Raw genomic sequence first — 13,405 nt, forward strand, 5'->3', positions numbered from 1 at the left:
CCTGCTCCTCCCCCTTCTGCAGAGTAGTGCAATGGAGCAGTTTAATATCTACCAGCTCCAGTGCTGCTTTACTATGTGGGGGGATTGTGTTGGGGGGGTACCCGCCACATGGGGGTTGAGAGGTTTTGATCCGAGGGGCAGGCCCTGTAGCGATGTCCTACAGTTCCATGATCTTCTCTGTCCTGGGAGGCTATAGTACATGTCTCCTGAGACCCAACACCCTTAGCAATGGCTTGCAGTTCCAGAATCGTGTTAGCATATCAAGAGCGGATCAGGTCATTTTAAGCGGGTGTGGATTGGCAGGTGTCTAACAGATGCCTGTCTGTGTTAATTATTAGTAATAGGAAAGCCAAGTGATGAGTTTGGTGCCTGATGCGGGTAGTAGCTGGTTGGCAACTATGTAGACCTCTACAACTATCATCCATTAGAGATGTCGCGAACATCAGGTTTTGGAATTGCGAACGTCGAATCCGAACTTCCGGAAAAAGTTTGGATTTGCGCGAACCTCGCTAGATTTCAATGGGCAGGCGAATTTCACAAACTACAAAGACTGTCTGGCCACAAAAGTGATTGAAAACTAGTTTCAATAGCTCTAACACCTGGACAGGGGCATGGCGGAGGGGCATCCATGCCTAAAGTCCCACCAAAAATGATGCAGAGTCCCTAAAGGGCAGAAATCACAGTACATTCCTACACATGAGGAATACAGGGCTGCTTTCAAATGTCCAGAGTGGTAATTTAAAGAGACTCTTTAACAAATTTTTCAGCCTTAGTTCTTCTATCCTATAAATTCCTATGCCTTTTCTAATCTGCTCTGGCTTACTGAAGTCTTTCCTAACTGCACTGTCTCTGTAATAAATCAATGTATCTTTCCTCTGTCCTGTTTGTCGGGCTAAGGCTTGATTGTGTGGAATGTGCAGGGCTGCTTGTGATTGGTAGAAGCGATACACACCCTCTGCAGGCCCCCTGCACACTCTGAATGACTCACACACTATGCTTAACTGAGCCTATTAGAAGCTGGTTAGTTTGTTTGTAAACACTGCCTAAAACTGTTAATTAGAAGCCAGGATTGCAGCAGAGAGTGGCAGAAACAGCACAGAGGGGCACAGGAGAAAATAATGAATAGAATGGTATGCTTTTTATTGTAAGAATATTAGAGTACAGATTCTCTTTAAGGGTTATGCCCGCTTCACACGGACAGACTAAACGCCACATTTACCGAGATTGAGCGCTAACAGGTCTGTAAGGCCATTAGGTGTGTGGGTGCTGCATGTGCCCTCAACTGAGGCAGACTGGCTCAGTGTACAGCTGAATTTTATTTTTTTTTCTTGAGCCTATTTGTGAAAGCTATTAATACAAAATTATTTTGAAAGTTATTTATGTATAGATTTGTTATAACAAATTAAAAAATACAAATTTATAAAAAAAATAAAATTTTTATTACAAGGTAATATTTTATATAATTTCAATTATGATTTTCAGAAAAATGTTAAGTCAGCAGGTGTCCGGCTGGCAGCAGGCCTGCCTGCCATTCGTGGTGGGGGTGATGTGGTGGTGTCCCCAACTCCAATGCAGAGCCGTGCAGTGGAGGCTTGCCGCCAGTTGCCATTGGTGTTCAGTGGGTGGCAGGCTGGCAGCAGGTCAACAAGGCAAGAATGAGAAGTGAGGGTGGTATCTATGCGTGAACTGGCACCCTCAATTATATATAATCAGCGCAGAATCCAAAAACAGAAGACGAGTCTTCAACAAAGAATAAGAGCAGGTAAATCTCCCCCACAATAGATATCGGGGTCACAGCTCTGCAATCATGGATACCCAGAAAATGGAAAGAGGCTTACCAGCTGGTGACAACCCACAATTATAAGGTTGTATCAACGATTTGGTAGGACATCAGCAAACCACAGTCCGTCCAGGATCCACCAATTCAGCAATCCTTCATCTCACAAATTGATATTAGTAAACATCATAAAAAACAAACGACAACTCTAAGTGTAAACCGTTTAATATAGAGTTTTCATAGTAAAAACAGCATAAAAACAAAACTTACATACGGGGCCCATGCAATGGGAACCCCGAGAAAGTTGCACGCGTGTATGGGCCAGCAGTATAGGACAGTATAAAGGTGCCGCCTGTCTCCTTCCCGACCGGTTTAGCAAACTAGCGTCATCAAGGGATTCCAGTGTGTAAATTTTTTTTTTTTTATGCTATTTTTTTTTTAATGCAAAACCGAGCCCCAGGACTTTACGCCGATCGGCGTTAGGCGGTCCTGGGGCTGCCGCATGGCCATCAGCGTGACGCGTTTGGCTAGGAGTTAAAGCATGTTTGTCAAATTTATAAATTATTTCTAAAGTTATATTTGTGTGCTGCTTTTATTAATGCCCTCTGAACACTGTGCATTCTTCCAGGGCCGCAGGAAATCACAGCAGCACGACCTCGAGGACACTTGCGGGGTGGCCTGCTTCTGCCTGGCATATTTTTTTTTTTTTGGAGTACTGTGCCTGCAACAAGTGAAAAGTAATGCAATGGAGGTGCCTACAACTGAATATGGCAACAATAGCAGTAGTGTACACGGCTCTGGTTGTCAGTGGGCTGTGCAGTGTCTCACACACCGAGATACGCAACAGTTCAAACACAATACAGTGATAATAACACAGTCCCTAGAGCACAGTAGTGGAAAAAATGTGCTTGTGGTTTTATGTGGCACACAATTCAATATTAATGTATGTGGGCACAAGTGTGGCTCAGTGCCAGTGTGCTCTGTCTGTGCACTATCACACAGACACTGAGCATATGCTGCAACACTTCAAACACAATTTAGTGATAAGTCAGGTCCTGGAGCACTATTGTGCTTGTAGTGGTGGGCACTGGCCTGGGCGCAATGGTGGGTGTCTGTGGGCTGTGGAGTGTCGCACAGACACACACAAAAAAAAAAAACAGCAGAAGGATGAAGTAGCCCTCAGAGGGGCTGTTTGGGGTGATTAAACAGCAATCAGCCAGTGAGGATCGAAATAAACAAGCCTAGCTAATGCTTTCCCTATCTCCAGCAAGCTCTGTCCCTTCCTCTCACTACAGCAGCCCAGCAATGTGATCAACATGGTGGGTGCTGCTGCTTTTTATAGGGGGCGGGGGGTCCGTGAGGGAGTGCAGGCTGATTGGCTGCCATGTGCCTGCTGACTGTGATGTAAGGGGTCAAAGTTTAGCCCAATGATGATGTATGGGGGGGGGTCGAATATCGCCATGTGCTTGCCGCAAACTATTCAGGCTATCTCCATCGGCCATTTGGGCGCCGGGTTATGAGGTTCGTTTAAGCACTTATAGGTAAGGATTAAGGTTAAGCTCGAGGGGGGTGGGGATTGGGGAGGGGCTTGCACTTTAACCACATAGAGAATGGATTAAGGTTGGGCATTAGCTGGGGGTTCAGTTTAGGCACGGGGGGAGGGGTTAGACATTAGGTAGGGGTGGTTCAGTCTAGCCATGGGGGAATCTAGGGTTATGGATTAGGAGTTTGGTTCAGTCTAGGCATAGGGGAGGGGTTAGGGTTAGGCATTCGGTAGGGGGGGTTCAGTCTTGGCATGGGGAATCTAGGGTTATGGATTAGGGGTTTGGTTCAGTCTAGGCATAGGGGAGGGGTTAGGCTTAGGTAGGGGGTTAGGTTTAGGCACTTGGGAAGGTTTAAGGGTGAATGGGTGCCGGGAACTGTAAAATATTGGTATACTAAATTAACAATATATGTCTACTAGTGGCACCACCCGACACCCATCTGAAGTTGCTCCTCTCCAGAGCCTGTAGAAAGGAACCAGAGTTCCAGCCTCTCCTCTGTCTCCAGAGTTTGCATCTCCAGAAATACTACACAACTTATAGAGCAAAGGCCTTTAGCTGAGAAGAGGGAGGTGGCCCCAGAACTGGTGGAATCTCTACAGTGGTTTTGTAAAACGAAATTCCTGCTGGTTTCTGGATTTTGGAGATGGAATTGGAGGCAGACGTTGGCTGGGCTCGGTGTTGCAGTATTTGCACAGGTACAGTCTGATGTCTTAGACCTCTGCATGACTGGGGTTATTAATCTGGACCAGATTTACCCCAAACCAACTCTTAATGGAGAGAGTCCAGAGGCTGTGCATCTGTCGTACTTCTGTAGACTGTGATCATCCAACCAGCATCACCTCCTCACATGTTTTACACTGCAAGGAGCTCCATCATGGTTAAGGGGGCAGAAATAGGATGTGGTAACACCTCAGTACTCCACTATTCCCTGCCATATTTACACAGCTCTATAATCTCCCCCCCCCCCCCCAACTGAACATTGAGTGGTTGTTGTTCCAACAGGTTAACATGATTGGGGGAGGGCAGATGGGGGAGCAGTAGGTGACCAGCGTGCTCATAGTTGAACTGCAGATAAGTATCGTTAACACCTGTCATGGATGCAGAGCCTTCAGGGAAGCTGTGCTGGGTGGTGCCCCTCCAGATGGCTCTTGTAACCAGTAATGCTACTTCCTGCGGAGGACTAACATCACTGACTGCCCCATCTCTGATCTGCACACACCTTGCACTACCCCCTCCTTGACCATCATACACAGCATAACTTCTGTGCAGACTATACATCTGTGTATACCCTTTGATTTCCCTCATCTCACACTGACGACCCCTCAGACCCGCTCCCTGATTTCTCTCCATAACCTACACATCCTCCCTGCAGGCTCTACTTCTGTGTCCATCCACTGATTGCCCCAATCTCTACAATTCACACATCCTTTACTCCCTCAGTGAACACTATACCTAGCACAGCACCCCTGCAGGCCTCTGCATGTGTGTGCAAACATTGGTTCCCGAGCAGGATCATCCACCAGTTTCCATTCGCCTTCATCACATTCCCACCGCTCTGTTATTGGTGAATGGGAAACAGCTGTTTCCAAACCGATCACAATGCCTGTGATGGATGAAAACCAGCGTCAGCGAGACACCTTTATTTCCAAATAAAATATTGTCACCATACATTGTACTAGGGACACAATTTAAACATTGTAATAACCGGGACAAATGGGCAAATAAAGTCTGCGTTTTATCTACAATAGCACATTTTTATTTTTAAACTACAATGGCTGAAAGCTGAAAAATTATGATTTTTTTTTCTTTTTCTTACCTGTTAAAATAAAATTATCAAAAAGTACTGCCCAAAGAAAGCCTAGTTTATCCTGAAAAAAAAAATCTAGATCATTTCAGTGTGATAAATACCGATAAAGTTATTGGCGAATGAATGGGAGGAGCGTGATGTGAAAATTGCTCTGGTTTTGAAGGGGGGGGGGGGGGGGGAATCTGAGGTTTGGAAGTGATAAGACTCTCCCTGTTTACCCTTCTCCTCCTGGTTGGATGTGATGTTGGCTTTCTGGATCCAGGATATCATGTTAGGTTAGGTGAAGGTTCTCATTGATTCAGGTTCCGGAACAGGAAGAGGTGTCCAGTTTAAAGGTACCTTGTTTTTGTCTTGTCATTGTTGGTCTTCTCTTTGCCGTGTGTCAGGACATCATTTGAGACCCTCTCCCCTTTTCAGTTCCGCTGAATTTCGGAACACCAATTATATTTTAAGCAGGAAGCACTTAAGATGTTAATTTGGGCTGGAAATAATATTTAAGGCCGTAAAATGATATCGCCTATGTATATAATCAAATATTTATGCCGCTCTTTTATGTGCAAATTGGAGACTATTTATCCATTATTTAAATGAGGAGCGTTTTGCATTCTGTAAGATCATTAAAATTTTACAGCTGAAGCCTCGTTACAATTGTTCTTCAAGTGTAAAATTACACAAAGGAAGGATGCGATTTGGCCCTGTGACTGCAGCGCATTAGACAGCCGATGCAAATCAGATGATTTAAACAAGTTTACGGGAAAGGTGTTCAGAGTCATCCAACCGAGAAACCGCCATAACAGGCACGACTCGGAGAGCATATCGTCAGCTTTGCGGGGGAGGGGGGGTTGTTTGTAAAGGGGAACCCCGCTCTGCGCATACTGCCTAATCTTTTCTGTAACATCGGATATTTTTCAGATTTTAGCTCGACACTGTACAAATTAAAATTAGAATCAATCTTATGTGGCCGAATAAAGTTTGCAATTGCAAACAATTTGACTTGGCAGTTGGTTAAAGGGAACCTGAAGTGAGTCAAATTATTGAAAATAAACACATGACGTAGCTGCAAATGAATATTACATACTAACCTCACCGTCAGTTCCTCTCAGAAGCTCACCATTTACTTCTTACAGTGATCCCCTTCCAATTCTGACAATATTTTGTCAGAACTGAAATATAACGGTTGCTGTCCGTTATATATCAACAGCTGTCAGTTACAACTGAATGTGCAAGGTAATGTTCACATTTCCTTACGGCTCAAGTAGGTGATATTACAGTTTAACAGTGTGCTGACCAGGAAGCTGTTAGGAGGTAATGGCCATTTTCAAAATGGAGGACTGAGAATTCCATTGATCACAGTGGACAAATGGGATGCAGGAGAGGAGAAAGATACTGAGGAGTAGACTTAAAGGACCACTATCGTGAAAAAAGTAGACCGTTAAAATCTGACAGAACTGACAGGTTTTAGACTAGTCCGTCTCCTCTTGGGGGATTCTCAGGGTTTTCTTTGTTTACAACAGCATTTCCTGAATGGCAGTTGCAAAGTCTGACAAAATAGTGTGCAAGTGAGTAGGGAGGCCGGTATCTTACTACTTTTTGCAGTTAAACTGCCAATTAGGAAATGCTGTTGAAAACAAAGAAAACCCTGAGAATCCCCCCATGAGGAGATGGACTGGCCCAAAACCTGTCGGTTCTGTCAGGTTTTAACTGCCTACTTTTTTTTTCACAATAGTGGTCCTTTAATGGACACAGAAAAAACAAGGACAGTCAGTATAGATACAAGTCAGGACAGTATATGAGTGAAAATGAAAGCAGCACAGAACTGAAAATGTATACTTCTTGTCCTGTTTGATACCAAGTCCCTGCAGTTTCAGCATTGCTGTTTGTGTTGGATCAATTAGCACAGATCTGCACTAAGCATTGCTACAGTCTGAGGGAAGAAGCTTCTCCTGTCCTGGAAGTTGTTGTTGCGACTGACCGGTATCTCACTCCTGAAGGCAATAGCTGGAAGGTGGAGTGATCAGGGTGGGTGGGGTTAGAGGCTAGGCTGCATCTGCTAGCGTAGAGGTCTTGCAGGGAAGGTAAGCTACAGCATAGCTCCAACTGTCCCTCTTTTGGAGGGGCAGTCCCTCTTTGGGAGCCCTGTCCCTCTTTTCACCTCAGTTGTCCCTCTTTCAGGACTTTGTCCCTCCTTTCTATGTAAATATATACATTTCTTTACTAAAAAAAAGTGTTTGACTCTAAACTATATTCCCATCCTTTAAAATTATATATTACAATTTTTAAAATGTTAATATGAACCAGGATAGAAAGGACTAGTGTGGTTTGAATTCTAAAACAAAATATTTTTCGTATGAAATCTTTATGGCATGTGTGACGGGGGCGTGGCTTAAGTGTCCCTCTTTCTCATATCAAAAAGTTGGGAGGTATGCTACAGCCAAATATTCTTTCTGCTGTTCGGATAAAGCACTGTAGTCTCACCTTTTTCTCACATAAAGCAGGAGCCGGACCATACAGTCATAGATGATGTCCTGATGGATTAGATGATCGCAGTGTACAACGGCACCATTATTTTTTGCGGTAGGACAAACTTTTTCAGCTGCTGTAGGTGGTACATCCTCTGTTGCGCTTTCTTGATGATAATGACAGTATTGTGGACCCTAGAAACTTAAATGACTTTGCTTGGGTTACAGTAGATCCATTTATGGTTAGGGGGAGGTGCTGGGGGGGGTGGAGTTCTCCTTAATTGGACTCCGAGCAGTGCATAAAAAACAAAATCTGATCTTACCTGTGGCTTTCTGCGGCCCATCGCAGGTCGGGAGGTCCCTCGGCGTCCTTGTGGCCCATCTCCCCGTCGAGTGTCGGGCTCTCTCTTCCTGGAAGATGTTAGTCGTCATCACGCCGGCCGCCTCGCGTCATCACAGCGTCTGGCGTGACAGTACTGAGCGTGCGGGGACCCCGGGCCAGTGGCGGAGAGCAGAGCTGTCAGCGTGGGACAGTTGGCTGCAAGTGGCTGGAGAAAGCCCCAGGTAAGTAAAGCAGATTTTGTTCAATTTGGCTGAGGATTCCTTTGAAGTGTACCCGAAGTGACATGATGAGATAGACATGTGTATGTACAATGCCTAGCACAGAAATAACTATGCTGTGTTCCTTTTTTTTTCTTTCTCTGCCTGAAAGAGTTAAATATCAGGTATGTAAGTGGCTGACTCAGTCCCGACTCAGTCAGGAAGTGACTACAGTGTGACCCTCACTGATAAGAATTTCCAACTATAAAACACTTTCCTAGCAGAAAATGGCTTCTGAGAGCAGGAAAGCGATAAAAAAGGGTCAATAGTTCATAGATTTTAGCTCTGGCATGCTTCAATGAATGTGTCATTGAGCAAAAACAATAAAACAGTAAAAACTTAAAAAGTAGATTCAAACATAAAACAAAACTGGAATATCTTAAAAAGTCATTTTTAGGAGAAGGAAGATGGATACAATCGTTTATTTCATTAGTTTATTTTTGCCTCGGGTGTCCTTTAAAGGGACTCCGAGCAGTGCAGAAACTATGAAAAGATGCACATCATTTTAAAGCTCTCTTTCTCCTCTTTCCAATGATATATAAACCACCACCCTACGTCTTTTAGTTTTCGCTATTTTCGCGATTGAAATTGCCGCGGCCGCGATTTCGATCGCGAAAATAGAGAAAACTAAAAGGCGTAGGGCAACGATTTAGGTGTCGTCAGAAAGAGGAGAAAGAGAGCTTTAAAATGATATCCATCAAGCCATAGTTATATTGTATTACACAGGACGACACTTTCCCCAGTGTCAGCAGCTCCATTCTGCTGAATGCAGCTGCTGACTTTGACAAAAAGTCGCCCTGTGTAATACAATATAACTATGGAAAGATGGATATCATTTTAAAGCTCTCTTTCTCCTCTTTCTGACGTCACCTAAATCGTTGCCCTACGCCTTTTAGTTTTCTCTATTTTCGCGATCGAAATTGCGGCCGCGGCAATTTCAATCGCGAAAATAGCGAAAACTAAAAGGCGTAGGGTGGCGGTTTATATATTATTGGAAAGAGGAGAAAGAGAGCTTTAAAATGATGTGCATCTTTTCATAGTTTCTGCACTGTTCGGAGTCCCTTTAAAGAGTAACTTTTAGGCAAAAAAAGCTAATTTAAATCTCCAAGTCGCTGCTACACCAGGAAGAAATCTGCCCCCTTCTGTGTCATTTCTATATCACAAGATATTCTCTATACAAAAATTACTTTCAGGACCTTTTGGAATACATTGTCCCAGGGGTTCTCCAACTGGGTGCCGCTGCATGCATTCCCCATCCTCTGTGCACTGCCATCAGGTAATGCAAACACACATTGATGTACAACAAGTGGGAGGGGGATGCTGCCTAATGGGGGGGAGGGGGGTCACTAACTACTTGGAGGGGGGGTGAACCCTAATAAGCATCGCTAGCTACTTGTGGGGGGGGGGGGGGGGTGCTGCCTAATGAGGGTTATAATGACATCTCGGTAGTTGTTTTTGCTTAGGGGTGCCTTGAAAAAATTTCAAAACGTTAAGGCTCCCTCACCCCAAAAAGTTTGGGAACCACTGCCTTATCCTTTCATGCATTTCTCCTGAAAAGTGACATTTTTGTATGAACATACTTTATATATGCAGCTTGGAAATGGACCAGTCAACTCCTGCAAAGGTGGAATTTTCATCTCTTCCATTTTCAAGTTGCATACATTTGCATCAACTCAGAATTATTTGCATATCATTGACCATCTCTATTAGTGACACGGCTACACATCAGGCTTTATTCTTATAGCATAGATGTTATTTATTATATATAAAAAAATTGAGGTGTACACATCAGATCTACAGTCACGATCCGATGCAGTATGTACAGTGACTGCTTAAAGGGATACTGTAGGGGGGTCGGGGGGAAAATGAGTTGACCTTACCCGGGGCTTCTAATGGTCCCCCGCAGGCATCCTGTGCCCGCGCAGCCACTCCCCAATGCTCCGGCCCCGCCTCCTGTTCACTTCTGGAATTTCAGACTTTAAAGTCTGAAAACCACTGCGCCTGCGTTGCCGTGTCTTCGCTTCCCCTGATGTCACCAGGAGTGCACGGCGCAGGCACAGACCATATTGGGCCTGCGCAGTACACTCCTGGTGCCATCAGTGGGCAGCGCAGTGGTTTTCAGACTTTAAAGTCTGAAATTCCAGAAGTGAACAGGAGGCGGGGCCAGAGCATTGGGGAGTGGCTGCGCGGGCACAGGATGTCTGCGGGGTACCATTAGAAGCCCTGGGTAAGTTCAACTCATTTTCCCCCGACCCCCCTACAGTATCCCTTTAATTGCAGCAGTAACATTAACTGTTTGGTTTATTTCATTTTTGAGCACAGCTATAACTGTATATACACACAAGTTATTTTTGATGACTGTTATCTGAGAAATAAAACATTTTAACATATTTTTTTTCTTTTAATTCGTTGAAAATGTAGTTTAAATGTATTTGAAGTCGGTGCATTTTTGTTTGACTCAGACTCCAGGTAGCCAAAAATTGTTCCAACTCCTTGACTCCGACTCCACAGCCCTGGTCTGTACACACAATAAACAAAAGTTACCGCAAACAACCAACGATCCTACTTTACGGTGTCAAAGGCAAACGACGAGTCTTTCCAACGACGTTGTCCGCACACCAATATTGCAAATGACTTCCTCATTTAAATACTGTGTGCGCAGGTGGGAGGGACGTTACGCACGATGTGTGTGCGTTCTGTAGAACAAGGTTGTTTAAACGCTGTACACACGTAGCCGACTGCATGATATTTGCCCAACAGGCGTCTGAACTGATCTGCCAGATTTGTTTACACGATTGTCCTTCAATACGGTGATCGGTGAAATCTGTCGTTCGTTGGACTTTTAAATGGCTTTGTTGAGAGTGTGAACATGGCTTAACAGTTCATATTCTAATCTTTAGTTTTGACCTACATCAAATATATTTCACAAGGTCTTTATTCTTCTCGTTGTTTCTGTGGGGCACGTGGCTCTGGTGGGACCCTTGTGGGGCATGTGGCTCTGGTGAGGCCCTTGTGGGGCATGTGGCTCTGATGTGACCCTTGTGGGGCACGTGGCTCTGGTGGGACCCTTGTGGGGCACGTGGCTCTGGTGGGACCCTTGTGGGGCACGTGGCTCTGGTGGGACCCTTGTGGGGCACGTGGCTCTGGTGGGACCCTGGTGGGGCACGTGGCTCTGGTGGGACCCTGGTGGGGCACGTGGCTCTGGTGGGACCCTGGTGGGGCACGTGGCTCTGGTGGGACCCTGGTGGGGCACGTGGCTCTGGTGGGGCACGTGGCTCTGGTGGGACCCTGGTGGGGCACGTGGCTCTGGTGGGGCCCTGGTGTGGCATGTGGCTCTGGTGGGACCCCGGTGGGGCACGTGGCTCTGGTGGGACCCTTGGGCATTTGGCTCTGGTGGGACCCATGGTACTTTTTTGTGGGGTGTCTGGCTGTGCTGTAATGTTGAGTATTTAGCTCGGTCACGACATCTTTGGCATTCATCTCGTGTGAATGGGTTTTGATTTAGGGCCGATTCACACTAGAGTGGATGCAAAATGCACACGGAAAGCACATCTGCTTGCAGCTATTTCACCGTTTGCTCCGCGTCCACCCATCAATCAATACGGACGTGGCAACTAGCTTAGTGAGAATGGACATTGTGCCTTCTCGGCTTTCATTGCATATTTTCTGATCCGGGAGTTCGGACTCCTTGTTCTGATTAGCGCAACGTGGCAAGCTGATCCATTTTTCTTTTAAACAAATGGAGGAGGATCTTATTATTAACATCGGGATCCGCTTCCTGCACTAAACAGAGTTTAAAGGGAAACTTAAGTGATCTGAAAAGAAAAGTTTCACTTACCTGGGGCTTTTACCAGCCCCTGGCAGCTGCCCTGGTCCCGCACCCTCACTGAGGGATCCTCATTTTCGGCGCACAGCTCTGTCACCACCACTGCGCGGCCCTGGCCGAGTGTGTCCTTGATCACGCTCCCAGCTGAGAAAATCTGTACTGTGCCTGCACAGGATGCTCCCGGTGACAGGAGCATGAATAAGGATGCACACAGCCAGGGCCGTGCAGTGGTGGTGACAGAGCCATGTGCCGAAAATGCGGATCCCAGGTCGGCTGCCGGGGGCTGGTAGAAGCCCCAGGTATGTGAAACTTTTTTTTTTTAGATCGCTTAAGTTTCCCTTTAAAAATGTCCCAAACTTGTGCGTATTTTTCAGCAAGTGTAAACCGGCCCAAACCTAAGTACACACATGCAAGAATTGTTGCCCGTTGGGGATCAGGAAATGTGGTCCGGTGCTATACAGCAAGGGACTAATAATGGGTTCTGTTGCTATGGAGGAGGCAGAGGGATGACAATCTGTGGATGTCAGAGTGAATTCCCGTGGGGGGAGTTGAAATAACATTGCGATTTGTCCTTCTTGGGTTCCATGAAGGATCCGGCACGACAAATCTTAAACGACTCCCAACACTGGAGCAGGGTTGATATGTTGACGGCATCGCATGTGTGTATGTAGCTTTAGTTTAGGTTTTATCCATCGTTCTCCAGGCTGATGGTTGGCTGTACGCTATTTGGCTACACGGTACATCACTCTCCATTGGTCTTTCATGATCCAAGCAGTTGTGTAGGCCGTCAGTCTCTGCTCTGTTCCTTCACTACACCCCTAAATCCGATATATGATCCCATTTATGGGAAGACAGAATGATACCAAGAAATGAGGCACTGGCTTCCTTCATGTATTTGTAATAATAATAAGCAGCACAGACAGTTTAATTAAAGTTCTAATGAGCTCATTAACTTGTTAGAGAGAATGTACATATCCTGAGGAACATTGCACCAAACTTGCTGTAAAGAATCCTTTCATATTCGCACAGCGGTGGTTGTATTCCAGCGCACACCGGCCAATCAGTAGAGTTGCTCAATGGGATGCTAATAATTTTGGCTTGTTTGATTTAGGTTGAAATTCAGCCAATCAAAGGCACTTCCTGCTGCTTTAGATTTAGCTTAATACAAAGTGGACTGAAATTGAACACTGGGACCAAGTCATGGGCTGGCCACCTTCCTCCCTTAAAAAGTTCCCTTGTGTCAAATGGCCCCCCTCCAACCCCTATATAGTTCCCTGGTGCCAAGTGGCCCTCACCCTCCACTATACAGTTCCTTAGTGTTTAGTGCTTTCCCCCTATTTCCTTGATATGGCTTCCCTGTTGTTCTAGGGCTTCACTTCCAGTATAGCTTCC

This window comes from Hyperolius riggenbachi, chromosome 8, assembly GCF_040937935.1.
Source record: "Hyperolius riggenbachi isolate aHypRig1 chromosome 8, aHypRig1.pri, whole genome shotgun sequence".
Taxonomy (NCBI): domain Eukaryota; kingdom Metazoa; phylum Chordata; class Amphibia; order Anura; family Hyperoliidae; genus Hyperolius; species Hyperolius riggenbachi.